Raw genomic sequence first — 27,657 nt, 5'->3', positions numbered from 1 at the left:
TTACTTACACATTTATATTTCAGCCTTTATTGGCAACCGATATCTGTATCTGTTGTGTTTTGGTATACATGCATTACATAATAATCAAATTAAGCTAATTAAAAATATCACCTCCCATGACTACTTTTTTTTTGTTGTTGTTGTGTGTGTGTGGTGTGAAGGTTTCAAATCCACCCTCTTTGCAGTTTTGAGATAAATGGGTATTGTTTTAACTGTTAACTGTTGACATCACACTGTGCTGTCTGCCCGAAAGGCTCCCCTCCTCTAATTACAGTTTATTTCATTTCAGCAGACCTGCAGGCTCTCATTCTCTCTTCTGCTCTTGATTCCCATGAGTTAAATTTTTTTTTTTTTTTAGATTGAAGAAGTGAGGTCATGAGGCTTACGCCTGACTTACTTCACTTAGGGCTGCCTCCTCCCGGCTGGTGTTTTCACTGTTGCAGGTGACAGGGTTCCTTCCTTTGAAGGGCTGAGGAGATGCCCATTGTGCACACACACATCCCTTTCCGGTCTGTGCATCCGTGGACGCGTACTTAGGCTGGTTCTGAATCTGGAGGGGACGTGGGACTTTGTCAACGTGCTGGTTTCATTTCATTTGGATATACAGATGGAGGTCAGGTTGCTGGGACACAGGTAGTGCTTTGTAAATGTGTTCCAGGCTGGCTTGTAACTAGGTGTGCAGGTAAGGATGACATTGAGCTGCTTAGAAATATTGTCTGAGATTTTATATATGCGCACAATGAAATACGATCAGATCTTACCTCCCACTGTTCCTCCCCAGCTCTCCTTGGTCCATACTCTCACACCCAGCTCCCAATTCCATGTTCTCACATCCTTTTCCTCCATAGCCCTCTGAGTCCAATCAGGGATGCCCTTATATGTGTGCATAGATGTGAGGCCATGCACTGGGGCACGGGTTTTTAAGCCTCCCAACTCCTCCTCCTTCTCCCACTCAGTAGTAGGTTCACAGGCTTGCACAGCCATGCCTGGTTTCCATGGCGCTAGGCATCAACCCCAGGGGCTCCTTGCATGCTCAACAAACACACTGTCAACTGAGCTACAGTTCCCAACCCTGGCAGTTCTTTTTTTTTTTTTTTTTTTTTTTTGTCTTTTAGAGGAATCTCCAAACTGATTCTCACAATAGCTACATGAATTCACATTTCTGTTAGCAGTTAATGTGTATTTATTAACCACCTTCTGTGTTCCAGGCACTGTGCTAACTTTGGGTCTCACAGGGATGGGAAAGTCAGGCACTCAGTCCTTAGAATTTTCTAAGAGGGAACTGCAACATAGAGCAGATGGCAGTCTGCTTCAGGGCAGTGGCTGAGTCGGCTGCCCATTCCTGCCTCCTCCCTCCTCCCTCCTCCGTCTTCTGTCCTCCATCCTCTATCCTCTGTCCTCTGTCTTCGATCCTTTGTCTTCTATCCTCCATCCTCTGTCCTCCATCCTGTGTCCTCCATCCTCCATCCTCCATTCTCCATCTCCCACTACCCCCAATCTCTCTCTCTCTCTCTCTCTCTCTCTCTCTCTCTCTCTCTCTCTCTCTCTCTCTCTCTCTCTCTGTAGGTTAGAGAACAGCTGGAGGGGCACAGTACTTTCCGAGCCCCTGAACTCCTCAAGCCACCTTCCGGTCCCATCACCTTATTCTTTAAGGTAGGGTCTCTCAGTGAGCCTGGCACACAGTGATAAGGTCAGACGGGCTGGCTAGTGAGATGGGTCCTCCTGTCTCTGCCTTGCCAGTTCTGGGATTACAGGCATGCGCAGATGCACCTGTGCTTCTTTGTTTGTTCTTTTTCTTTTTAACATGGGTGATGGGGATCCAAACTCAGGTCCTCATGCTTGCACCTCAGTGACCAACCGAGGCATCCCTTTAGCCTCCATGCGTGTTTTGATCATACTTGGTCACTTCCTACCATTTGTTGGAAACAGGAAGAGGTAACTTCTGTGAGGACCCCTGCTTAGAGCATCCCGTTCTTGTGTCAGCCTCCACAGCAGCATATGACAAGCACATGCTAGGGCTCAAAGCACCCAGGAGTCACGAGGGATACTTCCAGGGTCCAATCTTCTCTCTGGAATCAGAGCCACGTGTGCAGATCAGGACTACAGGTGACTTTCTCACTGCTTTTGGCTTTGTAAGCTGAACCACAGTTTCCACCTTGGTTACCTACCCTGCATCTGCCCTGCTAAAGCTCCAGCAACCTCATAGGCCTCTCTTATCCCAGTGGTTGAGTACACAGTTTAGAGCACAGTAAAGCCTCACTAAGTGCTGATGGATTGGATAGACCCTACCTTCCCTTCCATGGGATTTATCTCAGTATCAGACCCACTCATCTCTTACCAGACCAAGGACTACCTGAAAACACAAATCACTGCTGATGTTTTTCTGGTCCTAGCATATAGACAGACAGAGTAAGCAAAGGCTTGCTCAATGAATGAATGAATGAATGAATGAATGAATGAACGGATGAATGGATGGTTGCATCAAAGCAGGTGAGCATCAACATTTGCATATCAAACCCAGCCCTTGATAGGAGTTTTGAGAAAAAGCAAAGCTGGGTGCTTTGATGCTGAGCCAGTTCCCCTCTGTTTCCCCATCCCCCTAGCCCCCGCCCACTGTGGTCCAGGACAACTGACTTTGTCCGATGCATCAAAGCGTGCTTTGAGCTCAGATGCCTGGGTGATCTTCCTAAACCTCTTACTTATCCTAGAGGTGGCTCCCTCCCGCTGATGCTCACCCCTCCCATTCGGTCTGCCCTCTAAATCCTGTGCTCAGGAGACTCCTCAGAGTTGCCCTCTTGCATCCAGCCTTCCAGATGATTTCCACATTTGTGATTATGACCATTTGGTCTAACTCCACCTTTCCGTAGTTCCTGATGGGCTCTCCAGACGCGCCCGTGCTTCTGATCTTTCCAGAGAGGAAATGTGAATGGGCTAATAAAAAAAAAACCACCCTGTAATGTAATGATTTTAATAAGTCAATCTGTCCTTGGCTGTCACGGAACCAGGCTTCCATTTCACTGGTGGAGAACTCATCCCATGGAATGACCTCCCTGTCACGAAAAATTACTCCATATGGTAATGTAATCACAAAAGAGAAACATCGTTTTCATATATATTATTCCCTGCAGAAACTGCGGTAAGAAAGCCATCACATTAAAAAAAATATTGAGGATGCCACTGCTCCTGTTTGCCAGCCTGATGGGTTTCATTTTCTTTATAGGGGAAGCAGACTCTGTCCTCATTGGCAGCATTTTATTTTAAGGGTTCATTAAGCAATTGTACATTGCGCCGGGACACCTGTGGAAGTGACGATTATACCTACATGAATATCAATGCGTTTGTTCTGACTCACGCCATTACAGTCAATAACAGATGCCTCCGTAAAGGACAGGTGCTTAAAAAGAAGTGTGTGTGTGTGTGTGTGTGTGTGTGTGTGTGCCGGCACCCACCAATCTTCCGGAGTATGTTAGAAGCAAGCATTGTGTGTATTTTAGATTTAGGAAGTCAGTGTGAGATTAAAGAACCTCTCCTCTATTAGGCATCACCTTCCACTCTGAGTGCAGTGCCGGGCAGAGAAATGTATGTGTTTAAATAGCATCTTGCCAAATGAATCCTCTCTCTCTGAACCACACTTACTGCACAAGGAAAATATTTTTCTTCATCTCGGTAGGGCTATGGAGACAATTGAGCCAAGGTTGAGTTGAGCTGAGAGCCCTCCTGTCTTATGAATTATTCAACAGGTTCCAACTTCAGGAATCCAGGCTGCTTCTCTGTTGTTGGCGAGGATCAGAGAGGAGGTGAAATGATCTAAACACCATGTGCCTCAGTTTCCCACACATAAAATGGGGTTCAGATCTCAGCACCTATACAGGGAGGCTCACAAATGCTTATAATTCCAGCTGCAAGGTTCTGACGCCTCCTTCTGGCTTCTGTGGGTACCTGCGGACACACATGCACACATACATACAATTATACAATGATTTTTTTTTTTTGCATTTGGTTTAAGTTTGTTTTGAGATTTTTAGGAGGTAATATAGAGCTCCTATTTCTGTTGGGAACAGCTCGGATAGACTAACTCTTTCATTCTTTTAAAGAAAATTATAAAATAAATACAGCCAATAGAAGGAAAGAAACAAACAACCTTTCTAAAGATACCAGAGCCCAGTGACAGTAACCAGGACCTGAGAGGCCAAATGATGGAGGCAATAGAATGCCATTCACATGAACCTCTGTTTCACCTCTGCTTTCTCCTGTCTGGCCTATTTGTTAAGGCACAGCCAAAGAAAAAGAGGTCGAGCAAAGATTGGAAAGCCGAGTGTACAGTTTAGTTTTATGTCAGTTTAACACAAGATCGAGTCATCAGAGAGGAGAGCAAGCCTCAATCAAGAAAAGGTCTCCATAAGATCTAGCTCTAAGGCATTTTGTTAATTAGTGATTTGATGAGGGAGGTGCCATTGTAGTTGGTGCCATCCCTGGGCTTATGGTCCTGGGGGTTCTATGAGAAAGCAGATTGAGCAGGCCACGGAGAGCAAGCCGGTAAGCAGCATCTGTCCACGGCTTCTGCATCAGCTCCTGCCTCCAGGTTCCTGCCGTGTGTGGATTCCTGTCCTTGCTGCTGTTGATGATGGACATATATATGGAACTACAAGTGAAATAAGCTCTTTCCTCCCCGAGTTGCTTTTGGTCACTGTGTTTCATCAGAGCAATGGCAACCCTAACTAAGACACTGGGTTTATAGTGGTCCTACAGGCACAAGGAAACAGAGGCCAGAATATGTGGGTGCAGAAAGTTGAGACTTCAAGGGACAATGCTCTAAAAACAGGGGAGGGGGGTGTGGAAACTATAGACAAAGAGACAGGAAAGTCTCTGTACAATTTCTTACCAAATTCTTAAGTGGCACATGTGCTGAGCAGTATTTTAGAAGCACATGTGTGGGGGCCCTAGGATGACCTGAGTGATATTCCTCAAGCACCTTTCACTTATTTTTTTGAGACGGGCCCTCTGATGGCCTGACTGGCCATCAATCAGCCTGGCCACTAGACTGGCTGACCAGGCCTTCCCAAGGATCTGCTGGTCTTCACTTCCCCACCGCTGGGATTATACTTTTGTGATCCCATGCCTGGCTAAAGGCTTAGACAAACATTTCAACAGTTCGCTAGAATCTGGATGATTTCTTAGATTTACAATATCTAGTATTTAGCAAATTGCCACACATGGTAGGAGAAGGACCAAAAATGACCCAAAATTTACAAGAAAACAGCGTATCTGTAAGTTAGCTGAATATTGGGGGGTTTTCAAACACATACTTTAACGAGGTTTATTCATCCAAGAAAACAGAAGAAAAGTGAGGAATGTCACTAAAGAGAATAGAATATATAAACAAAATAGAACTGCTACATTAAAAAAACAGAGAGAGAGAGAGAGAGAGAGAGAGAGAGAGAGAGAGAGAGAGAGAAGGTTAAGTAGGGAGGGTGGGGATGTTGGTTCAGCCAGTCCAAATCCTGCCTTGGAAGTGTTGGGTCCTGAGTTCCATCTCAAGAACCCCCATAAAAAGGCAGAGTGGCCTTACAAGTCCCATAGTGGCATTTTGCCTAAACACGGTGGCCTGCTGATTGATAATAGTCTCAAACCCGCCCAAGTTCAAAGAGGGGCAGCTTAGAACCCCCACTTCTCAGGGGGAGCAACATCAAAGGCCCTGCCGCTGATTTAGCCCCACCGAGGTGAAGTTCTGTAGATTCCCACAGCGACACAGTGCAAAGGTGAAACATCCGAACATGCAGAGCAGCAGGGAGCTTAAGTGACCTTGAACCTGTGACAAGACAAGAGGTCGGATTCACAGCTGACTCCAGAGCTTTCATGGCTAGGGGAAGGGAGAGGGGAGGCCGAGGTAGCTAAGCTTGGTGCTTTTCTGTCCCAAAAGGAGCCACATGAAAGTGTTCCGTGACTGTGGGTGACTCGGCAGACTTGGGAGATGCTGTGCCGCGCCACAGTGGTGAGTGGGCAGTGATTGCTGCTGGCTTCAGTTCCCCTGGGCCACATTAGAGGGTGGGACCTTCCCAGATGCCTGACGCAGATGGGAAAAACATCTTGGCTCAGGTGAAGCCACACACAGAGGTGAACGGCCAGGCTCCCGAGTGGCCAGACTCTAGACTCTTGCTTTAATGCTGGCTTTCCTCACATGAGGGAAAAAATTAGAGAACTCAGTCATTGATTGATGTCAGTTGAAAATGACCCTAAACTCAAGGCCCAGAGGGACTTCTGTCAGACTGGGGCCTGAATCTGGGGAGGGAGTGAGGTCAGGGTCTGCTCAGGTCTGTTATGTGTGTTTCTCTCACTCCTGTGAGTGTGAGGCCAGCCCGGTCCACATAGTGGGACTCCATCTAAAGCAGGCGAGGAAATAAAACAAGCTGTGAAGAAGCTCAGTGGATAAAGTGCCTGTCACACAAGCATGACGGCCAGAGTTTGGAAGTGGCCTGCCCGTAATCCTAATGCTTGAGAGGCATCGACCTAGGATTCCTGGATCAAGCTAGTTAGCTAGACTAACCAAACTGGCAAGCTCTGCTGTCAGGGAGAGGCACTGCCTCAGTAAATAGAGGGGGGAGTGAAGGGGTGGCTCCCCTGATGCTCAGCTCATGGAACCTCACCCCCTTTGTGCTCTCTGAGGCTGCCCTTTGACCTTTCAACCCTTCCTTGAAAGGAACAGTGCCTTTCAAAGGTGGTCATGTTCGGACTTTATCATCTTCAACCCTGTGTGGGGTTGAAGGCACAGGGACACAAGATGGGGTGGGAGGAGAGGGAATTTTCCCACTTCTCAATTCAGGCTTCTTTTGTTTTGGAAACGCTGGAAGAAATTGTGTGTCTTGGGGCCTTTCCTTGAGCTATTGACCAGGATGCTAGAAAGACAGACTCTGGGCGTTGGACTCCAGGCTACTCTCCCCTAGAAGCACCAACTGACACGGTAACCTTGCTCTGGCATGTTGTATTGAAAGGATGAATACACAGACCCAAGAGGACATTTGGGCATTGTATCAGTTAGCTTTCCATTGCTGTAACAAACACCTGACAGGACCAACTTAAAAAGAAGAAAGGTTTATTTAGGGTTATCATTTTAAGAAGTTTTAGCCCAAGCTGGTGCTTGATCCCACATTGTAGGTCTGTGAGGAGGCAGAGCAGGGAAGCCCAGCCTGTGGGGGAAGCAAAGCTTCTCACATCACGGCAGCAGGAAGTGACAGGGTGGGAGAGCGAGGGCCAGGTGCACATCCCCAGTGACTACCTCCACTCACATCTCAGAAAGGTCCCATGGCCTCCTTAGCACTGGGCCGCTGACCAAGGCCTCACCACAGGGGCTTTGGGGAGATCCAAAACTAGAGCAAACATCAGTAAATTCATATTTGAGCAATGTCACCTGGAATCTCCTAAAGAGAGGGAAGGTGACAACGGCCTAGGAGTGCATGCCAGTGTCATTTAGAATCAGGAAATCTAGGAAACATTTCCAATAATAGGGACTTTAATAAATCATATAAATCACACACATATGTATATATGCATACTTTCACTAGGCAGAGAATGAGCCAGTTTTAATAATATCTCCAGTGATGAGCAAAAAATATGGTACGATAGTGTATAGTTTTCTCACACGTGTGTCCTATAAACATATGTTCATGTAAGAGTATATATGTGCTATACATGTATATTCATGTCATATGGTGTGTATTATACATATATGTTCATGTGTGTGTATTCATGTGTGTGGGTACGTGTGCATGCACACACATTCACAAACCAGAGGTCAATGTTAGGTTCTTTCTCATTCACTCTTGATGTAATTTCTTGAGACAGAGTCTCTCCCTGAACCTGGAGCTCACTGTTTTAGATAGACTGGTTGGCCATCGAGGCCCAGGGGGTCATCTTGTCTGTTCCTCTTGTCCCCTGCATCACTGGGGCTGCAGATGTGCGTCACTGCTGGGCTGTCACATTCAGGTACTCATGCTTGCAAAGCAAACACAGTACCCACTAACCAGCTCCCAGCCCTATGATTTTCTTTTTAATAGAAAGCTCAATGACATTTAATTCATATACCATAGAGCTCATCCATCTAAAATATACATTTCAATAATCTTTCACGCACTCACAGAAACGTGCAACTATTAAGACAACAAATTTTCTTATCACTTCTTTCCCCTAAACCATTTCCCTTTATTTATCAAATCCTAGGCAACCACTAATCTTGTTTGTGTCTTTGCTAATTCACCTATGGATTCAGACAACACGTGGTCCTTTATAACCGTGGGCTTCTTTCACTTAGCATGCTTTCAAGGTTCAGTGATGTATCGTGGGTCAACATGCCAAGTAATATTCCACTGGGTAGATATACCACATGCTGTTTAGTTTATCAGACAATGCATATAAGGGTTGGGTTATTTACTTATCCATTTATTTCTTGCTAATGTGAACAGTCCTGCTACAAATATCTGAGCACAGGCTTTTGTGTCCACGCACTTTTTCATTTTTTTCTTGGAGTATGGGTTTAGGAGAGGAACTCCTGACAGATGTCACACGATAGCTTTATGTTTAAACTGTTGGAAGCTACCAGGATGCTTCCTTATGCGGCAGCACCAGTATCATCCCTGCAGTGAAATGTAATATCAGTGCTGGGGACAAGGCAGATCTTTCAAGCTTGCTGATCTAGCTGGTGAGTCCCAGATCAGTGAGACCCTATCTCGGAACAAATGAACAAGCTAAGTGACAGCAAGTAAGGAGCTGCATTGAACCCTCCCAAATACCTGCAGACCCATGAACACAAACCCACAGAGACCTGAACAGCCCCAAACATGCCCTCCAAACATACTACACATGCAAACATGCTTCTGCTTACCCAAACACGCACTCCTGCACACAAGATTATAAAGCTACAGAACATTTATAATTTTTATTTTAAAATTTTGCATTAAAGAGACATCCTGAGGAAAATATGACAGGTGGGCTCTGGCTGTAAAATGGGGATTCTGCTGTGATGCAATTAGGAGTATGGTGGTTTCAATAGGGATGACCTCCTATAAGCTTATATGTGTGACTGCTTGGTCATTAGGTAGTGGCACTGCTTGACAGGGATCAGGGGGTGTGGCCTGGTTGAAAGTATGTGATGATCTGCTTTTTTTTTTATATTTTGATTTCACAGGGGGTTACAGTGAAGAAATTTCCACAAGTCTCTGAAGAGACTTTGAACATGGACTCTTAAGCAGTGCTGCTAGTGTGATAGAGTCTGAGGGCTTTTGAAGTTGGATTAATGCAGTTTTTGCATTGTGGTATGGCTATTAGCCTGTGGGGACCAGGGAGTGAAATGTCGTGGCTCAGACTAAGAATGAGCCCCAGAGGCTCATAGATTTGAAAGCTTGGTTACTGGGGAGTGGTGGTACCCCAGCTACCTGAAAGGGATTAGGAAGTGTAGCCATGTTGGAGGAAGTGCATCACTGGGGGTGAGGTTTGGGGTTTGAAAGGCTCAAGCCAGGCCCAGGCTCAGTGTCTCTAGCTCTTCCTGCTGCCTGCTGGTCCAGATGTAGAACTCTCAGCCACCCCTCCACACCATGTCTGCCCGCACACCACCATGTTTCTCACCATGCTGACAACGGACGGAAGCTGTAAGCCAGCCCCAGTGAAATGCTTTCCTTTGTAAGAGTTGCCGTGGCCACGGGGTCCCTTCCCAGCCATAGAACAGTGACTATAAGACAAGGAGTGATTTACGATTTTTTCAGAGCTTTCCTTTTTGCATTCTGTCATTTGCTGCAGTGAGCAGTTGCTGCCTTTAAAACAAGGAGAATAGTTTGCAAAATGTTGTTGGCTGGCGAGTCGTCGTCGTTGTAAGGGACAGCGGGAAGCACTGCCTGGGGAATATGGAGTCTTTGCAGGCCCCCGAGTGTGTCTGAGGTATGGGTGTTGTTTGCTCTGAGCTCCGTTCCTTTGTTCTCACTCACTTCGGGACAGAGCCAGGGGCTGTATTTTAGGAATCGCTGCTGAAAACGATAGAAGTCAACTTCAGCAGAAGAGGAACGAATGTACTAGAAATGGACAGAGTGGTTTGCAGAAGGCTGGAGGAAGAAGGGACCAGCTATTGGGCTCTCACATCCAGACAGTGCCCCGGATATTGACTATGTCCCCAGAAGTCATGCTGTGTCATCAGCAGTCATGCTACCCTGTCAAGGAAGCCCTGTGATAGAAGCTTCTCTGTCTCCTTCTTCAACGTTGGAGAACATTAAATCACCCACACTCAGGCCAGCTGCCTCTACAGCACCCGCCAGGAAGCTGGAAGAGGAACACTCACCCACTGGCATGGGAAGTGCTCTTCCACGGTTTCCCAGGAGCCGCACTGCTCTGCTTCAAGGCCTCTAGTGGGCCCACCTCTTGTTTCATATGCTTTGTTGTAGGGAGGCTGTTGGTCAGTCCCTTTCAGAGCTGACCTCTCCTGCCTAACACAAGCTTGTCACTCCTTAGGGAGGAAAGAGAGGAAACAGATATTGTCTAAGACCAAGTTGAGGCCAATGCTTGCGGCACAAAATGGGGACTAAGGAGAGGCCAAAATAACAGCCTAGCTGGGTATAAGTGAGGGCAGGAATGAGTTCAAGTTAAGAAGGTAGAACGCAATGGGCCTCCCACCTGTCCAACCCATCCATCTACCCGCCTCCTTACTCTTTCACCCACCCATTCATCCATCATCCGTGCAACTGTGTAGAGCCCACTCCTTCACCCACCCACCTACACATCCCATTTATTCATCCACCTATGCGTTTACCCACCCATCCATTCATCTACCCACCTTCTCACTCTTCTGTCTATCCACCCACCTACCCACCTACCCACCTACCCACCTACCCACCTACCCACCTACCCACCCCATCTGCCTATACAATTAGCCACTCATCTGTTCACTACCCACCTACATGCTCGCCCGTATGTTATTTCACCCATATATCTGTCCACCCATCTAACTTCCTAACCATGACTTTATCAGTTTTGTGTCACCATATTGTCCCTTCATATGTACCATACCCTAGAGGCCTCACATCAATTGATTTTGTTACCTATCCAAGACCACCATAGAACTTACGAAAAGCTCCCATTGGCCTCAAACTAGAGGCAATTCTACTGCCTCAGCATCTTAGGTGCTAGTATTTCAGGGGTATGACATTACATCTGATGATTTTGTACTGTTTTGTTTCTGAACACGGTCTTCTCTAGCACAGCTGGCCTCAGACTCACTATGTAGCCAAGGTTGGCCTTGAACTCTTGATTCTCTTGCCTCCACCAACCAGGTGCTGGGATTACAGATGTTTCCCATCATGCCCAGCTGCACGATGGAAATGTTCTCATGGTGTAATTACAAACCACCAATATGCCCATACTGAACATGCATGCGGGAAGCACAGCATTTCCCCCCCACACAAATGAAATGGACGTAAATTACCTTGAGAGCAAAGATGATGGTAAAACATAGTAAAATAATTAGAAGAGGATATATTTGGGCACTTATTAACTCTGTCTTTAATATAATTAAGTTGCAAGTTTCTATAGCTTCATTTATAATAATCAGTCCACTGAGAACTGACTCACAAAGTCCTGAAAGCATAATGCTGCAGGCTGGTGAGAGCTGCCTCCCTGGGCACACCACTGCAGGCAGCAAACCCTTGGGTTTAGGCAATGTCAGAGGGTAGATGTGGCATCAAGCTCTGCACATGGCAAGCCTTCAAGCCTGGAAAGCCATAGAATACGCCTTTGGAGGTAGATGGTCTGATCCTGTGTTGGTAGACTGCACCTTGGCATCTCAGAGAGCGGAGCTTTCCTGTGTCTCTGTGGAGAAAACTGTCTTTGCCTTCTCTGCGTTCTCAGGGGCCAGCTCTCCCTTCCCTCTCTTATGCATGGAGTTTGATGGAGTGAAGGTGCTGGTTGGCGATTCGCCTGGAGGTTGTGGGGCCATTTAAATAAAACATTCAGTAGAGGATCTTTTATCCTTCTGCACCCACCACCTCTTCTCATCATCAAACACCACGTTGACATTGGACTTCTTACTTGCTTCTGTCTCTAGGCTTCGTTTCTCTCAGGACATCATGAGCCCTTCCATCCCAGACACTACACACCTATCCATCCACCCATCTATCCACCCACTGATGCACATACCCACCCATCCATACACCCACCCCTCCACTCATCCTTATATGACCCATCCATTGTCTTATCAATATATCTATCAACCCAGCCTACAATACCACTCATTTATCCATTGTCTATCTGCTTAACCTTCAATTCATCCACTTCACCATCCATGCATCCATCCACCCACCTACCTCTCATCCATCCATCCATCCATCCATCGATCCATCTACCTCCCATCCATCCATCCATCCATCCATCCTTCCGACCATCCACTAACCATCCACTGATCTACCTACCTACTTACACACCCATCCATTTGACCATCCACTCATCTATTCACCCTCCCATGTATATCCATCCACCCATCAAACTTCAGCGTACTTTGTTCCCCGTGTTCTCTGTCTTCTCCTTCTCCTGTATGCCTATCTGTTGTCATCTCTCTATCTCCAATCCCTTGATCACTACCAGGCTCCTAGGTTTTGACTCCTTCTGCCTTATCTCTGAAATTAGCACAGTAGCAACTCCCAACCTGTCTCAGGCTGGATAGGTACTCATCCAAGATCAGGGGCCGAGGAGACAGCTCAGTCACCAAAGCACTGCCCATATGAGCACAAGGACCAGAGTTCAATCCCTATCACCCACATAAAAAGGCTGGATATGGTGGCGGGCCTTTCCTACCAGCCCCAGAGACACAGAGTCAAGAAGGTTCCAGTGGCTTGCTGACCAGCCAGTCTAACCAAACGGGGGAGCTCCAGGTTAAGTAAGAGGTGCCGTTTCTGAAAAGAAGCTGTTTCAACTACGTGAAGAGAAATTGAAAATGACACCTAAAGTCACTCTCTGGCCTCCGTCCACACACACACACACGCATACACGCAATAGCTGTTTTCACCCTACTAGACCATAGGTACCTCAGGTGCTTGGCCGTGTCTTTCACACTTATTTAAACAGCACACAGCAGTGCATAGTAGAAAATCCCATTAGTGTTGCTGAGTTTGTGGCCCTTTACTTATCTATATTTTATCCATCACTTAACCAATTCTTGGCATTGACATCCCAAGTCACCTGTTCCATTTACAAAGGCTGAAATCGGGAGTCACTAAACCCTCCCGCCTTTGCTTGCCTCTACTGTTATCCTGTTTTGGTCTCTTTAGAGGCTTTCTCTCCCCGTAAGCAGTGAGCCACAGGGAAGGAAGACACACTTCCCTGAAAGTAGCAGGCCAGACGCGGTTGAACCTTTTTGTTTTGTTTTGTTTTATGTATTTTTTGGACCAGTCTTTTGCTATGTAGCCTTTACTATATACAGGCTGAATATAAGTTTGTATAGCAATCCTTTTGCCTTCACCGCAACTGAACCTTTTCTGGAAGGTTCCTGCTGAATGCTGGAACCACTGGCCATATTGCCCCACCTTAGGACAATGCTTATAGAGGAATTGTCCAGGAAGGTAAAAGGAAGGGCTTTGAGCTCTTGGGAGGATGCTGAGCAGGAGATGACAGGGCACCATGAGCAGTTTCTTCTTTGAAGCTATCTCCTCGCAGGTGTGGTGATGAATGTGTTTCTGCAGGGGAGAAAAAAACAATCCTCTTCTCCCCTCCAGACTTCTGCGTGAACTCAGAAATGGCCCAGTGTGCCTGGTCCTTATGTGGCTGCTGGAGGTAAGGTGGAAATAGTGCTTATTTTTTCTTTTTGAGTTTGGGTCTTTCTTTCTTATTGGTCCCCAAAGCTGAAACCCCGGTGTTGGACTGTGTCAGTGTTGGTCTGGGGGTCCCCGGCCCTTTCTTCTTTGGTCTCTTCACCCCAGTGATCCAGGCTTGGTTACATACATGATTTGCTGTGGCCAAGGCGATGTGGGTGGGAATAACTTGTGTCCTGCCAAAGCCAACGCATGGCATTGCCACGTTCTCTCTTGTGTCCCCTGGGAAGGGAATGTTCCAGAAACAGACTTTTTCTATCAGCCTGGGTTTCAGAATGAAGGGAACCTGGGTAGGGGAAAGAGGTTTGCAACTTATGTGGGCCACATAGTTGGCATAAACTGAGAAGAAATGTAGTCCGTTCTGCTAAATAGAGAAGAAATCAGCCCTCGGGTTGCCTTGGGAAAAAAACTGACACAAATAACCCTTTGGGGACCAGTTTTGTTAGGAAATAGGGCCTCAAGGTCTCAGGACTTACCGTTGGGCCTTGAGGTAAGAATTAAAAAAGGAACAATGCAGGGCCAGAGGCACAGCTCCTTGCTTAAGAATGTTTAAGGCATGGGACCTGAGTTTAATTTCCTGCACCCATATCAGATGGCTCACAACTTCCTGTCACTCCAGCTCCAAGGGGTTCAGTCCCCTTCCGATATTGCAGCTACATGCTCGTAAACAAACACACATACAACATACGAAATAAATCCTAAGAAAAGTTTTTTAAAAAGTACATTGTATCAGAGGCACGGGAATGGGGCCTTAAAGGGAAGGCATGCCTATAAAAGCCTGGGCTTTTAAGACTAGGGACTGCTTAAAGTCAGGTTGGAGAGCTAGACACCAAGACAGCGTTGTGGGAAGAGGCCCAGAGATGAAGGCTCCCTCGGAGGAACCTCCCAAACAAAGGAAAATCCCTGACTTGTATATCCTTTCCTGGGGTAGTAGGAAGGTCCACACGACATGGTTTAGTTCTATATAGCTCCTGTGTGACAAAGAGCACTGGGAGCCAGGTGCTGGATAGAGTCACAAATTAGGAGCTTGCTAGGTCACAGCACAAGGAAGCTTTTAAATCCTCTGTCCCAGAAAGAAAGCTGCAGAGTGTGTGGCCTGATTTCTTCAAGATGTGGGACCAAGCTAAGAATGACGGTGCACACTTGGGAGGCAGAGGCAGGTGGATTGCTCTGAGTTAGAGAACAGTCTGGTCTACAAAGTGAGTCCAGGACAGCCAAGGCTACACAGAGAAATCCTGTCTCGAAAAGCCAAAACAAACAAACAAACAAACAAACAAAAACCAAAAACCAAAACCCCCCAACTCCGCCCAAAACCAAGAATGACCCGTGTTTATAATGGCTCAGGACCACAGTCTGAGACATTCTAGAGAGATTGGCACAGCCAGTCAATTAAAGGGATTTAGCAGATTTCATAAACTTTTACTTTTAAAGGATTTTGTTTATTTCTCTCTCAAACAATGCATCCTGACAGCAGTTTCCACTCCGTTTTTCTCAGCTCCCTCCCTGTGCTCCCCGCCCGCATGCACTCTTCAGAAAAGGGCAGGTGTTCTGTTCCGGAAGCCACTTTCTCTTCTATCAGATTCAGTGTATCTGATTTTATGTCGACGTATTTGATCCACTTGGACTCGAGTTTTGGGCAGGGTGGTAGATATGGATCTGTTTGCATTCCACTTGCTGACGTCCAATTAGACCAACATGTTGACATCCAGTTAGACCAACACCATTTGTTGAAGTTGCTTTCTTTTTCCCCATTGTATAATTCTGTCTTTTTTTTTTTTTAAATAAAAATATCAGGTGTCCATAGGTGTGGATTTATGTCTAGGTTTTCAATTTTATTCCATTGATCAACTGGCCTGTTTTTATGCCAATACTATGTGGTTTTTTCACTATAGCTCTGTTTGAAATCAGGGGTAGTGATAACTCCAAAAGTTATTCTATTGTACAGGATTGTCTTAGCGATCCTGGATTTTTTTTTCCATATGAAGTTGAATATTGCTTTTCAAGGTCTGTGAAGAATTGTGATGGAATTTTGATGGGAAACTACATTGAATATGTAGTTGCTGTTGGTAAGATGGCCATTTTTGCTATGTTAATCCTACTGATCTGTGGGCATGGGAGATCTTTCCATCTTCTGATACCTAATTCAGTTTCTTTCTTCAAAGGCTTAAAGTTTTTGTCATACAGGTTTTCACTTGCTTGGTTACACTGACCCCAGGATATTTTATATTTGAGGCTATTGTGAAGGGTCCTGTTTCCCAGATTTCTTTCTCAGGCTGTTTGTCATTTGTATGTAGGGAGGGCTACTGATTTCGTTGAGTAAATCTTGTATTTAGCCACTTTACTGAAGGTGTTTGTCAGCTGAAGGAATTTTCTGGTAGAATTTTTGGGGTCCCTTAAGTATATTATCATGTCATCTGCAAATGAACCTTTATTTTTAAAGAGATATTTGTTGGCATTAAAGTATTCAAAGTTTATTTTAAAGATTAAGTGAATGATTTTTATTGAAATAGACTATTTTTCCCCTCTGTACAATTGTCTATTTTGTACATGGTTTTGTGTGTGTGTGTGTGTGTGTGTGTGTGTGTGTGTGTGTGTGTGTGTGTGTATTTGTGGGAGGTACATATTCACTTGTGTACATATGTACATGTGTGGAGGCCAGAGATCATCCTCGGGTGTGGTTCCTTAGGACCACTTATTTTGTTTTCTTCGAGACAAAGTCTCTCTCTCCCATTGACCTGGAACTTGACAAGGAGGCTGGCTCCAGATATTCTGTGGCTTCCTCCACAGCACTGGGATTCCAAAGCATGTCACGGCACCTGGGGACCAAATTTAACTTCTCATGCTTGCATTACAAGTACTTGACCAGCTGACACATGAGTGTTGTCCCTGAGACTTGGAGGGCTGTGAAATGAATCCTGGAAATGAATTTCCGGGATCAGCTTTGGGCGTGGCAGAGCAACTTTATTCCTCTGGCGAGGGGAGTATATAGAACTTTGGGGAGGGCGTGGGAAAATCCAGGGTGGCCAAAGGTCATTGGCTCAGCGTCTAGGGCACTGAGGCACCTCATTAGTATAGAGTGGCATTCCAGGAGTCCCAGGTGCTAGCTGAACAGGGGAGAATGAGAGTTGAACCTGTAATTGCCCTAAGGTTTAGGTGACATTCCTCAGGTAGAGGGTGTGGGGTCGGGGATCCCCAGATCAGGAGCTCCGTTGACAAATGGGAATCCATTATTTTGCACTGAGCTCAGGGCTTCCCTGGGAAAGCCAGACGTCGACCTTAGCAGCAGGGTGTCTTTTAAATTAGTTCTGCACACCAAACCAAAGTTCTCGTGCTTACATTACAAGTGCTTGACCAGCTGACTCATCCTCCCCAACCGTCTATGCAATGAGTACCAGCCTGCCATTTTTTTTCTATGTAAGTTGGTTGGTAATTGTTAAGTCAGTCTTTGATATGATGATGATGATGATGATGATGATGATTATTGTGTCTCTGTGCGTGGGGTGCATTCATGTTTCTGCACATGGATGTGCATGCATGTAGGGCCATGGTAGATGTTGGGAATCATCCTTGACAATTCCTTCACTGTATTCATTGAGACACTGTCTCTCAGTAAACCCCAGAGCTTTCGATGTGATTTGTCTTGCTAGCCAGCTTGCTCCGTGGGTCCTCTGTTTCCAGCTTCCAAGTGGGGTCACAGGTGGCTGCAGCACCCACTCAACATTTACATGGGGTTCTGGAGATCTGAACTCTACTCCTTATGCTCATGCAGAAGGTGCCTAACGGTCGATCGAGTCGTTCCTCCTGACCCTCAGATTGTTCACTGACTGGATATGTATCAAGTAACGATAATCTTCCCAACCCCCGGGTCAGGCCCTAAGCTGTGGTCACAAACAAGAGTCTACACAAGGCTCTCGATGTGTTTGGGTTGGGCGAATTAAAAACAAAGTAGGTGACCAATCTAGGTGTCCTAGTTTCATTTTGTTGCTGTGATTAAAAAAAGCAACTCAGAAGAGGTTTTTTTTGTTGTTGTTTTTTGTTTTTTTAGTTTTTTTTTTTTTTGGTGGTGGTGGTGGTTGTTGTTGTTGCTGACAAAGAGCAACTCAGAGGAGTGAGTCTGGTGGAACCAAGTTATGAACAAAGGTAGGATGGCTCCCTAAGTATATGTCCCTGATTAGCCTGTTTTGTTTGGAAGGGCAGCAATCAGGTGAGGTTTCTGGGGAGCTGGTCCTCAAATAGAAGGCTTGGAGGTTAATAAAGGCATGTAAGCTGACCACTGTAAGATGCTTTCGAGGCATGAGGAGGGGCGTGGGGGCAACTATGTATGTGCACAGAGGAGTTCTGGTGGATGGAGGCATAGAATGCTCCAAAGTGATCAAATAGGAGGGTTAGAGAGCAAAGGGCATGAAGTGTGTGTGTGTGTGTGTGTGTGTGTGTGTGTGTGTGTGTGTGTGAAAATTCCTAGCGAGATTTGTGGGAAAATTAAAAATCTTTAAGGAGGAAGTAACATGATCCAGTTTCCTATTTGAAAAGAACATTCTAATAAATAATATAATCCAGTAAAGGTAAGCCAACAGCAAAAGTGCTTCATGGTGAAATGGTGAAATGTTTTCTTTCAAGACCCAGAACACATATTTCCTTTACAATCCCTGCTGGGAAACCTTAGATAATGTAATAAAGCAAAATAAATAAATAAATAAATAACTAAATAAATAAAATAAATAAAAATAAAAAACAATAAAAAAATAAATTAAAAAAAAAAAGATTGGAAAAAGACCTGGTAGCATTATAGGTCTTTTATATACATTATATAAATATAAATATAAAGTCTAACACAATCTGCACACAAATTATTATAACTAATAGACAGATATAATAAGATTACTAGATATAGGACAGGACACAAAAACTAGTTTTATATGCTGATGATCATAAACAGGAAGTAAAACTTTAATAAATATTTTTACAATAGCATTTGTGGAAATGTAAAAGTATAGTACTAGTTGAGACATGCTAAAAAAAAAAAAAGAGGAACTTTTACTACTAGGTACCAATACCTATTAAAAACTAGCAAAATTGCCAGCTGTAGTGGCTTATGCCTTTAGTTTCAGCACTGGGGAGGCGGAGGAGTCTAGGCAAGTTCAAGGGAAGGCTGGTCTATGTAGGGAGTTCTAGGCCAGCCAGAGATGCCTCGTTATCGTCATCAGCAACAATCTAATGTTGACATATGGATGGCCAAAGCCAAAACATAGTAATATCATAAACAAATAGCCACTCGGTTGACGAGGTGACAGTGCATTGTGGGGGTGAAATCAATTCTTTAGTCCCTTAAATGCTACTGGGTCAACTGGACATCCATGTTGAAAAGAGATGACAGACAGATTGTAGACCTAATTGTGAGGCAAGGAAGAACAAAGCCTGGACAAGAACAAACCAGTAGATTATTTTGGAAGAAAATGTTGAGAACAGCTTGCGGATGGAGTCAGGTGGGCAACTGTATAACATAGGGTGCTTAAAGCTCTGAGGAGGAAGGGGTGGGCACAATGGATTACATTAAAGCAGAGCTTGTGTGTGTGTGTGTGTGTTTTAAACAGATACCAGGAAAGGAGCGAGAAGGTAGACCTGGGAATGAAAGAAAATATCTGAAATGTATGAGTCTGACAAAGGGCTCCTTGTCCTCACATGAAAAGACTCTAGGAAGGCAGACAGCTTCATGGGAAAATGAACAAAAGGCTTCGGCATTCATGCGCAAAGAAAATATCATTTGCACAGCCAACAAAAAAAACCACAGAAACTGTTCAGCCGCGTTAGGACTCAGGCAGATGCAAATTCAAAGCATGATGATTCATGAAAGGTGCCCACATCACAGGGGCTAATGTGCAAACAACAGCGTAGGATGCCCACATCACAAGGGCTAACGTGCCAAGGGTGGCCATCTAACACCAACTATGCGTAGGGTGACTGAGATTCACACATGGCTTGGAGTAGTGTCAATCGTAAATATTCTTTTTGGAAAATTGGCAGTGACGGTGATGCTGAGGATATCCTCGCGCTGGGCCCAAGAACCTCCCCTCTCATCCAAAATCCTTTCCTGGAAATACTAGCACATTCCAGAACAAAAGCGTTGTACAACGAGCATCTGGGACAGTGTGAGGAGCTCAGGGGGAGAGCACTTGGCTACCATTGCCCACCATGGCAATAAGCAATGTAAAATAAGAAAAAGCATCAGGACTGCAAGGCTTGTGTTTGGAGCCCACGGAGGGTGCCTGACGTGTATTGTTTTTGCAGGGAAAGAGACTATTAGAAGAGTTAAGTGCCACAGGCAGGCAGAGAGCAGTGTGGTGGGGAGCCTCTGAGGAGAGCTCAAGTGGCCTTGGCAGAAGAAGCTCCCCTTAGAGGAAGGGGAAGGCCCATGGCGTGAGACTGAGGAGTAGGCCACAGTTCAGTCTTGCAGTCAGGCCATCTTGGAGTCACACATATGAACACAAGGAGGAAAGGGATGGAGAGAACCCAAGAGACAGAGGCCAGTCTGCTGTACACAGTGGGTCTCAGGACCACCAGGGTGACATAGCTAGACCCTGTCATCTCAGCAACAACCACAGAAGAGTCTAGTTACTAGAAACAAGTTACTGCATTTTTAGGGGTTGTGGTCATTCAATCAAAGGAAGGACCCTCATAACATGTCATGGCCCTGGCTAACAAATGCAGACACTATTTTGTATTACGTCCCAGCTAGAAACAGTCCAAATGCTTAGCGACAGAACAAGGATTAAGCCCGAGACATGGAGTAATTAGTAGCTGTATTGCGGATCACTGCAATAGTAAAGGCATAGTTGGGGACCCAGTGGATGAGGTGTAGGAGAGGAGTCTCCCAGAGGCTCCCAGTGAATCCATTTCCTGATCCAGATGCTGACCTTGAGAGTGTGTCCCACCCCATGAAAAACCATCCAGGTGTTCCCTTGGGATTTGTGTGTTTTCATACAGTGTTGTATTTGAACAAACATGTCACCTTAGAAAAGAAAATGGAAACAGTTACAGCGGTGTGGACAGATAGTTAAGTGGGCACTGCAGATGTTAAGAAGGTCTTCAGAAATCTTTAATAAAGGTCTAGGCTTGGAATCAGGCTGACAGTCGTAAAGAAAAGGCAACATGGCTCAGGACACTCTACCTACAGGACCAAGTGACAACCATGGGTGTCCGATGCACTGACTGGCCCAAGTTCAAAGCAGACTCCCAGCTGGGCAGGACAGGAAAGGTGACAAAGTAAGGCCTACCAGGAACAAACCAGTCGGCACCACACTATGACAAGCTAATGGCCCTACTGTGTGGCGATGCCCCTGCTGTGTGATGATGTGTGCCTACCGTGTGGTGAAGCCCCCACTGCAAACTAAAGTCCTCATTGTATAATGAACCCCCGATGTACGATGATGCCCCCACTGTGTGGTAAAGCCCCCACAGTGTGACGAGGTCTATAGTCTCCTTTCTGCACATACATGTGCCACGGTTCAATCTCATATGTTTCTTAATCAGTAGCTGCATAAATACCACAGTAAGCTAAAAATCTAGCTCACTGTGTGCATGCCCAAGCGCCTGCTGGTAGTCAAGCCCACCTGGGGCTCCAGTTCAATTTACCACTTTGTTTTTATTTATTGATATATTTAGCTAATATAGTGTGTGTGTGTCTGTGTGTGTGTGTGTGTGTGTGTGTGTGTGTGTGTGTGTACTCTGGTTGTCACAGGACACCTGGTGGGGGCTCAGAAGACAACCTCCTGGAGTTTGCCCTCTCCTTCTACCATATGAGTCCTGGGGACAGAACTCTGGTCTTTAGGCTTGGCAGCAAGCACCTCTGCTCGCTGGACCATCCCGCTGGCCCCACGCTTGCTCATCAGACTTCCCAGGCACCGTCTACTGATGACCCTTGGCTCAGAGTGAGGGGGCGGGGAAGGAATATTGTTGCCTCAGGCACTGATACCTGGTGTTTGAATCCTGACACCCCTCCCCCACCCCTCCCCCAACACACCCTCCCCGGCCACCCCATGATGCTGGCATGTTGCTCTACGTTCCTCACCTGTAACAAGAGAGGTCTATGCTGCTTTGCCTCTTGGAAATTTTTATCCGATGAATATTAATGAGTGTAAATCGAATGGCGTGTCGGATGTCCAGTTCTGATAGAGGTAATTGACTTTGTGGCCTCCCCTGACTCCTTGTAGAGGGTCAAGGCATGCTGCTCCCGACCTCCTCTCTGCTTAGCGCTCATTTGCTGACCTGGAATTTGAATCAATCATGCAAAAGCCTTCAGTGCCCAAATGCATCTGAGGCTAAAAAGGAACTTCTGTGAATTCCGGGCCCCGGGGGAGCAATTTCACATGCATTAGGGCCTCTCCTTTACCAGATTGTCGCCACTTGCCTTGTCCTAGTAAAAGGGACGTATTCCCTCAATGCTGTAAGATACAAATTCACTGAACGCTGTAATGTTTGACCCATGGAGACCTAGGGATGAGTGGTGAGTCTATACACATGACCTATAGCATCACTGTCCTGAAAGAGGACCTCCCAGGATGCCAGGATAGGAGGGTTGTTCATTTATTCATTAAAATGCCAACCAAGCACTTAGGGAATATACTACTTATCTTTCCATCACTATAACAAAACATCCGACTCAGTCTACTTGTGAAGAGGAGGAGGTTTATTTACCTCACGGTTTTGGAGGTGCAGGGTACACTGCTGGTGTTGCCTCCGTTCCAGTGAGGGGCCTCTAGGCTTTGCGATACCATGAAGGAGGCTTGCACGTGCAAAAGAGCTTGCATTTCTTCTAACAGAAGTGTACTCGGGTTTTACAACCTCTTCTGATCTCCTGTCCCTGCAAGCTAAGAACCTCTCTTTAGGTGCCCAGCTCCTGAAGGCCCAGGACTTCCTAACATGGCAGACAGACCGAGCCGCCACTCACAGTGGGCCACTGGGCATCACCAAACCATGGCATGGCCATACAGATAGCAGCCCACCCAGGACTGTTACACAGAGAAAGCCTGTCTTGAAAAACCTAAAAGACAAAACAAAACAAAGTTAAGCCAGGTGTGGTGGCGCATGCCTTTAATCTCAGCACGCGGGAGGCAGAGGCAGGCGGATCGCTGTGAGTTTGAGGCTGGTGTGGTCTACAAAAGTGAGTCCAGGGTAGCTAGGACTGTTACTCAAAGAACCCTGTCTCGAAAAATCTAAAAACAAAACAAAACAAAACAAAACAGGTAGCAGGCCACATCCTTTTCTCCGTTCTCTGGGTGGAAAATAGGCTATACATTACTTCCTTTGAAGAGACAACTGCATGTGCTAACACTACTGTTTTCCCTAGTGCCTCTTTCGGCCCATGTGTGCCAAACTCAGACGTACAAAAAGACAGTTTAGAAATGGGTTCAGACCTGAAGAACAGTAATAGATAGGGAGAAAAGAGACAACTATGTGTGCGTGTGATAGCCTATGACATTATCACTTTTAATTCTTTTTTTTACACGTATGTATATCCTTATTTACTTTGTGTGTGTATGTGTCATATGTGCACATGCATGTAGACGTCAGAGTAAAATGTGGATCCCAGGAATCAAATTCAGATCCTCAGCCATGACTGAGCAGTCCTGTAACTGCTTTCACATTTAACTTTTGGTTGGAGGTTGGGCTGAAGGTGTTCATGGCATTGGCCGTTAGGATAGAACCAGAGTCGTCTATTCTAAGGGTTTAGTTCAAATTTCTTTTTTTTACTGCTTGATTGTTTTTCATACTGGAGATGAGCTCAGGTCCATACCAAGAAAGTGCTGTACTACTGAGTTACATTCCCAGTCTGAAAATATATATATTTTTTGGATAGAGTATCTTGCTACATATACCAAGCTGGCTTTGATCTCAGGACCTTCTGGCCTCATCCTTCTGAGTGCTGGAATCACACTCAGCTGTCTTTGGCACACCCAGCTGCCTATTTCAATGCACCATGAAAATGAACAGCAAAACTCACCATGCTGATCACCACTGTAAGTGCATAGTTTGACGGTGTCAGGTGGTCAGGTCACAGCGCCCACAGTGTCCCATCACAATGTCATGTGTTATTGAACAGTAACTCCTGTGTCCCCTCGCCTCACCCCGGGGAACCACTGTACTCTTCCTATCACTGTGACGTTGACTTCAGGAACTCCTCCTATCTGTGGGTCATGGACTATGCGTTTCGGTGAGGCTGATGTCACTGATCACAATGAGCTCAGGATTTATCCATGTTCCATGTAGCATGAGCCAGAATCTCCTCCTTTTTCGAGGGTGAGTAGTATTCCACCATGTGACCCACCCCTTGCTGACCCATTCCTCTAATGCAGACGCTTGAGATTCTGGCTACATCTAAGCTTTTGTGAATACCGCTGCTGTAAACATGTGTGTACACATGTGTTTTAGGGGCCCAGTTTCCAATTCTTTGAGGGATATACCTGAAGCTAGGATCACTAAAACACATGCCAATTCTGGTTTATACTTTTCAAGAGTCCATCACGTGTTTTATTCCTAGCTGATTCCCTCACCAATACTCAGGTCCCTGCTTCTCCACATATTTCCCAGCACCTGTTATTTTTATCTCTTTTCTTTTTTCCCTCTCTCTTTAAAAAATAATTAATTCATTTACTTTGTATCCAGATGCAATTTCCCCTCCCACTCTATCCCTCCAGCCTCCCCTCCCCCACCATGCACTCCTCTTTCCTTTCTCTTTAGAAAAGGCAAAGGCCTCTTATGGATAGCAACCAGCCATGGCATATCAAGTTGCAGTAAGACTAGGTACATCTTCTCTTATTGAGGTTAGACAAGGCAGCCCAGTAGGAGGGAAGGATACCAAAGGCAGGCAACACAGAGCCAGAGACAGCCCCTGCTCCCACTTCAGGAGTCCCGCACGACGGCTAAGCTACACAACTGTACATACGTGCCCAGGGCCTAGGTCAGTCCCAGGCATGTTCTCTGGTTGGTAGGTTGGTCTCTGTGAGCCTCTAAGGCCCAAGCTAGTTGATTCTGTGGGTTTTCTTGTGGTGTCCTCGACCCCTCTGGCTCCTATAATTCTTCCTCACTTTCCTCTGCAGGATTTCTCCAAGCTCCTCTTAATGTTTGGCTGTGGGTCTCTGCATCTGTTTCCGTCAGGTTCTGGGTGAAGCCTCCCAGATGATGGTTCTGCTAGGCTTCTGTCTACAAGCACAACAGAATATTATTAACGCGTCAGCGGTGGGCTCCTTCTCCCAGCGAGGGCTTCAAGCTGGACCAGTCATTGGTTGACCTTTCCCTCACTTTCTGCTCCATCGTTACCCCTGTGTAACTTATGGGCTGGACGAATTGTAGGTCAAAGATTTTGGTGGCTGGGTTGGCATCCCAACCCCTTCGTTGGAAGTCTTGCCTGGTTACAGGAGATGACTGGTTCAGGCTCCATATCCCCCATTGCTAGGACTCTTATCTAGGGTCACCCTCACGGATTGCTGGGAGTTTCCATTGCCCTAAGTTTCTAGCTTGTCCCAGAGATAACCCTCACCCCCATTGCAGTCGTCTCTCCCAGTACTGTCTCCCTCAGCCCTACCCTTACCAGATCCTTCCTGTTCCCATCCCCACCTCCCCCCCCATCCATTCCCCTGTCCTCCCTCCCACCCACAGCGACTATTCTGTTCCCCCTTCTCACTGAGATTCACGTGTCGCCCCCCTCAAGCCCTCCTTGTTACTTAGCTTCTTTGGGCCTGTGGATTGTAGCATGGTTATTCTGTACTTTATGGCTAATGTCCACTTATAGGTGAGTACACACCATGTTTGTCTTTCTGGGGTCTGGGTTATATCACTCAGGATGACCTTTTCTATCTGGTTCTATCCATTTGCCTGCAAATTTCATCACTTTCCTTGTTTTTTAATAGCTGAGTCACATTCCATTGTGTAAATGTACCACGTGTTCCTTATCCATTGTTTAGTTAAGGGACACATAGATTGTTTCTAGTTTCTGGCCATTACAAATAAAGCAGCTATGAACATAGTTCAGCAAGTGTCCTTGTGGTATGGTGGGATATCTTTTGGGTATATATATTCATATATATATGAATATGAAATATGAATATATATTCATATTTTCTTTATCCATTGTTTAGTTAAGGGGCATCTATATTGTTTCCGGTTTTTGGCTATTACAAATAAAGCATCTATGAACATACTTGAGCAAGTATCCTTGTGGAATAGTAGGGCACCCTTTGGGTGTATACTCAGGTATAGCTGGGTCTTGAGCTAAACCTATTCCCAATTTTCTGAGAAACTGCCAAGTTTATTTCCAAAGTGGCTGTACAAGTTTGCACTCCCATCAGCAATGCAGGAGTGTTGCCCTTGCTCCACGTCCTCACCAGCCTGTGATTTCATTTGAGTTTTTGATCTTAGCCATTCTGACCGGTGTCAGGTGAAGTCTCAGAATCATTTTGATTTCCATTTCCCTGATGGTTAAGGATTTTGAGCATTTCTTTAAGTGCTTCTTGGCCATTAGAGACTCATCTGTTGAGTGAGATTTCTCTGTGTATGTCTGTACGCCATTTTTAATTAGGTTATTTGATTTATTGATGTCCACTTTCTTGATTTCTTTATATTTTTTTGTATCATCCCTCTGTCAGATGTAGGGCTAGTGAAGGTATTTTCCCATTCTGTAGTTTCTTTTTTTTTTTTAATTAATTTATTTTTATTTTATGTGCATTTTGGTGTTTTTCCTGCATTCATGTCTGTGTGAGGGTGTCACATCCCCTAGAACTGGAGTTACAGGCAGTTGTAAGTGTCCATGTGGGTGCTGGGAATTGAACCTTAGTCTTCTGAAAGAGCAGTTAATGCTTTTAACTGCTTAGTCATCTCTCCAGCCCATTTCCTTTTTAAAATAGTAGCCACCACAACAGATGTGAGAATTCAAATTTTTCATTGCCACATATAAACATCTAAGCACAGAGAGAGAGAGAGAGAGGAAATACCTTATTGGAGCTCACACAGCCAGTATGTCAGGAGCCAAGCACAGACAGTCTGCTCCATCCACTATAAAACCTCTGTGCCTTCCCTGTGGGCAGAGGATTGATAGTGTCAGTTTTGCTCCCGTGAAAGAGTTCATGATCATGGTGTGTAGGTACAGTGTCAGGAGGAATGCACAAAGAATGTTGTGAGAAGCACCCAAGAGAGCATCCACCGTGTGTCTTGTCCCTTGGGAGGCACATTTGAATGGCCCCATGTGTTTGCAAACACTGTGATGGTTGCATGGTCTATTAGCTATTTTGCTTAGTGCTGTGGCAAAATGCCCAATCAAAACAGCTTAATGAAGACAGAGTTTATTTTAGCTCTCAGTTTGAGGGTATAGTCCTTCAAGGTGGGGAACATGATGGCAGGGACTTGAGGCATCTGGTCACATTGCAGCCACAGTCAGGAGTCAAGAGTCAGGAAGAACACTAGTGTGCAGTCTGGGGACAGACTTTGTATTCCAGTCTGGGATGTAGCCTGTGAGCTGGCACCGCCCACATTCATGTGGGTTTTCCCACCTCAGTTAACCTCGGCTAGAAACTCCCTTAAGGACGAGCGGAGGTGTGTCTCCTAGGTGATTCTAGACCCTGTCAAGATGACAGTCAGAATCCAATTACTAACCATCACATGGTGGCTAGCAAGTATATCCTCCCTCTTACCCTGTTTCCTGTTGACTAAAGCTATAAACCCCCCAAACCCCAAGACCGTTCTAGACAAGTTTCAGACATGCAAGATACTTGGACCATCCTGTTGTTACAGTATCTGTATCATCTGCAATGCCTGGACCATCCTGTTATCACGG

General features: G+C 45.7%; 1 protein-coding gene and 1 long non-coding RNA gene across 2 annotated transcripts in view; both read left to right on the top strand.

Moving 5' to 3' along the window:
* Nucleotides 1-27,657, top strand: part of KAZN (kazrin, periplakin interacting protein) — a 977,721-nt gene that overhangs the window by 59,767 nt on the left and 890,297 nt on the right. The gene's annotated exons all lie outside the window — the stretch shown is intronic.
* Nucleotides 5,929-27,657, top strand: LOC311599739. The gene is made up of 3 exons (XR_014779989.1): nt 5,929-5,992; nt 13,740-13,797; nt 27,615-27,657. It is a non-coding gene; the product is annotated as an uncharacterized lncRNA (long non-coding RNA).

The sequence above is a fragment of the Acomys minous genome (assembly GCF_964271855.1).
Source record: "Acomys minous genome assembly, chromosome: 6".
Lineage (NCBI taxonomy): Eukaryota > Metazoa > Chordata > Mammalia > Rodentia > Muridae > Acomys > Acomys minous.
Note: the sequence above shows the minus strand (reverse complement) of the source record. Positions and strands in the feature narration are given on the sequence as shown.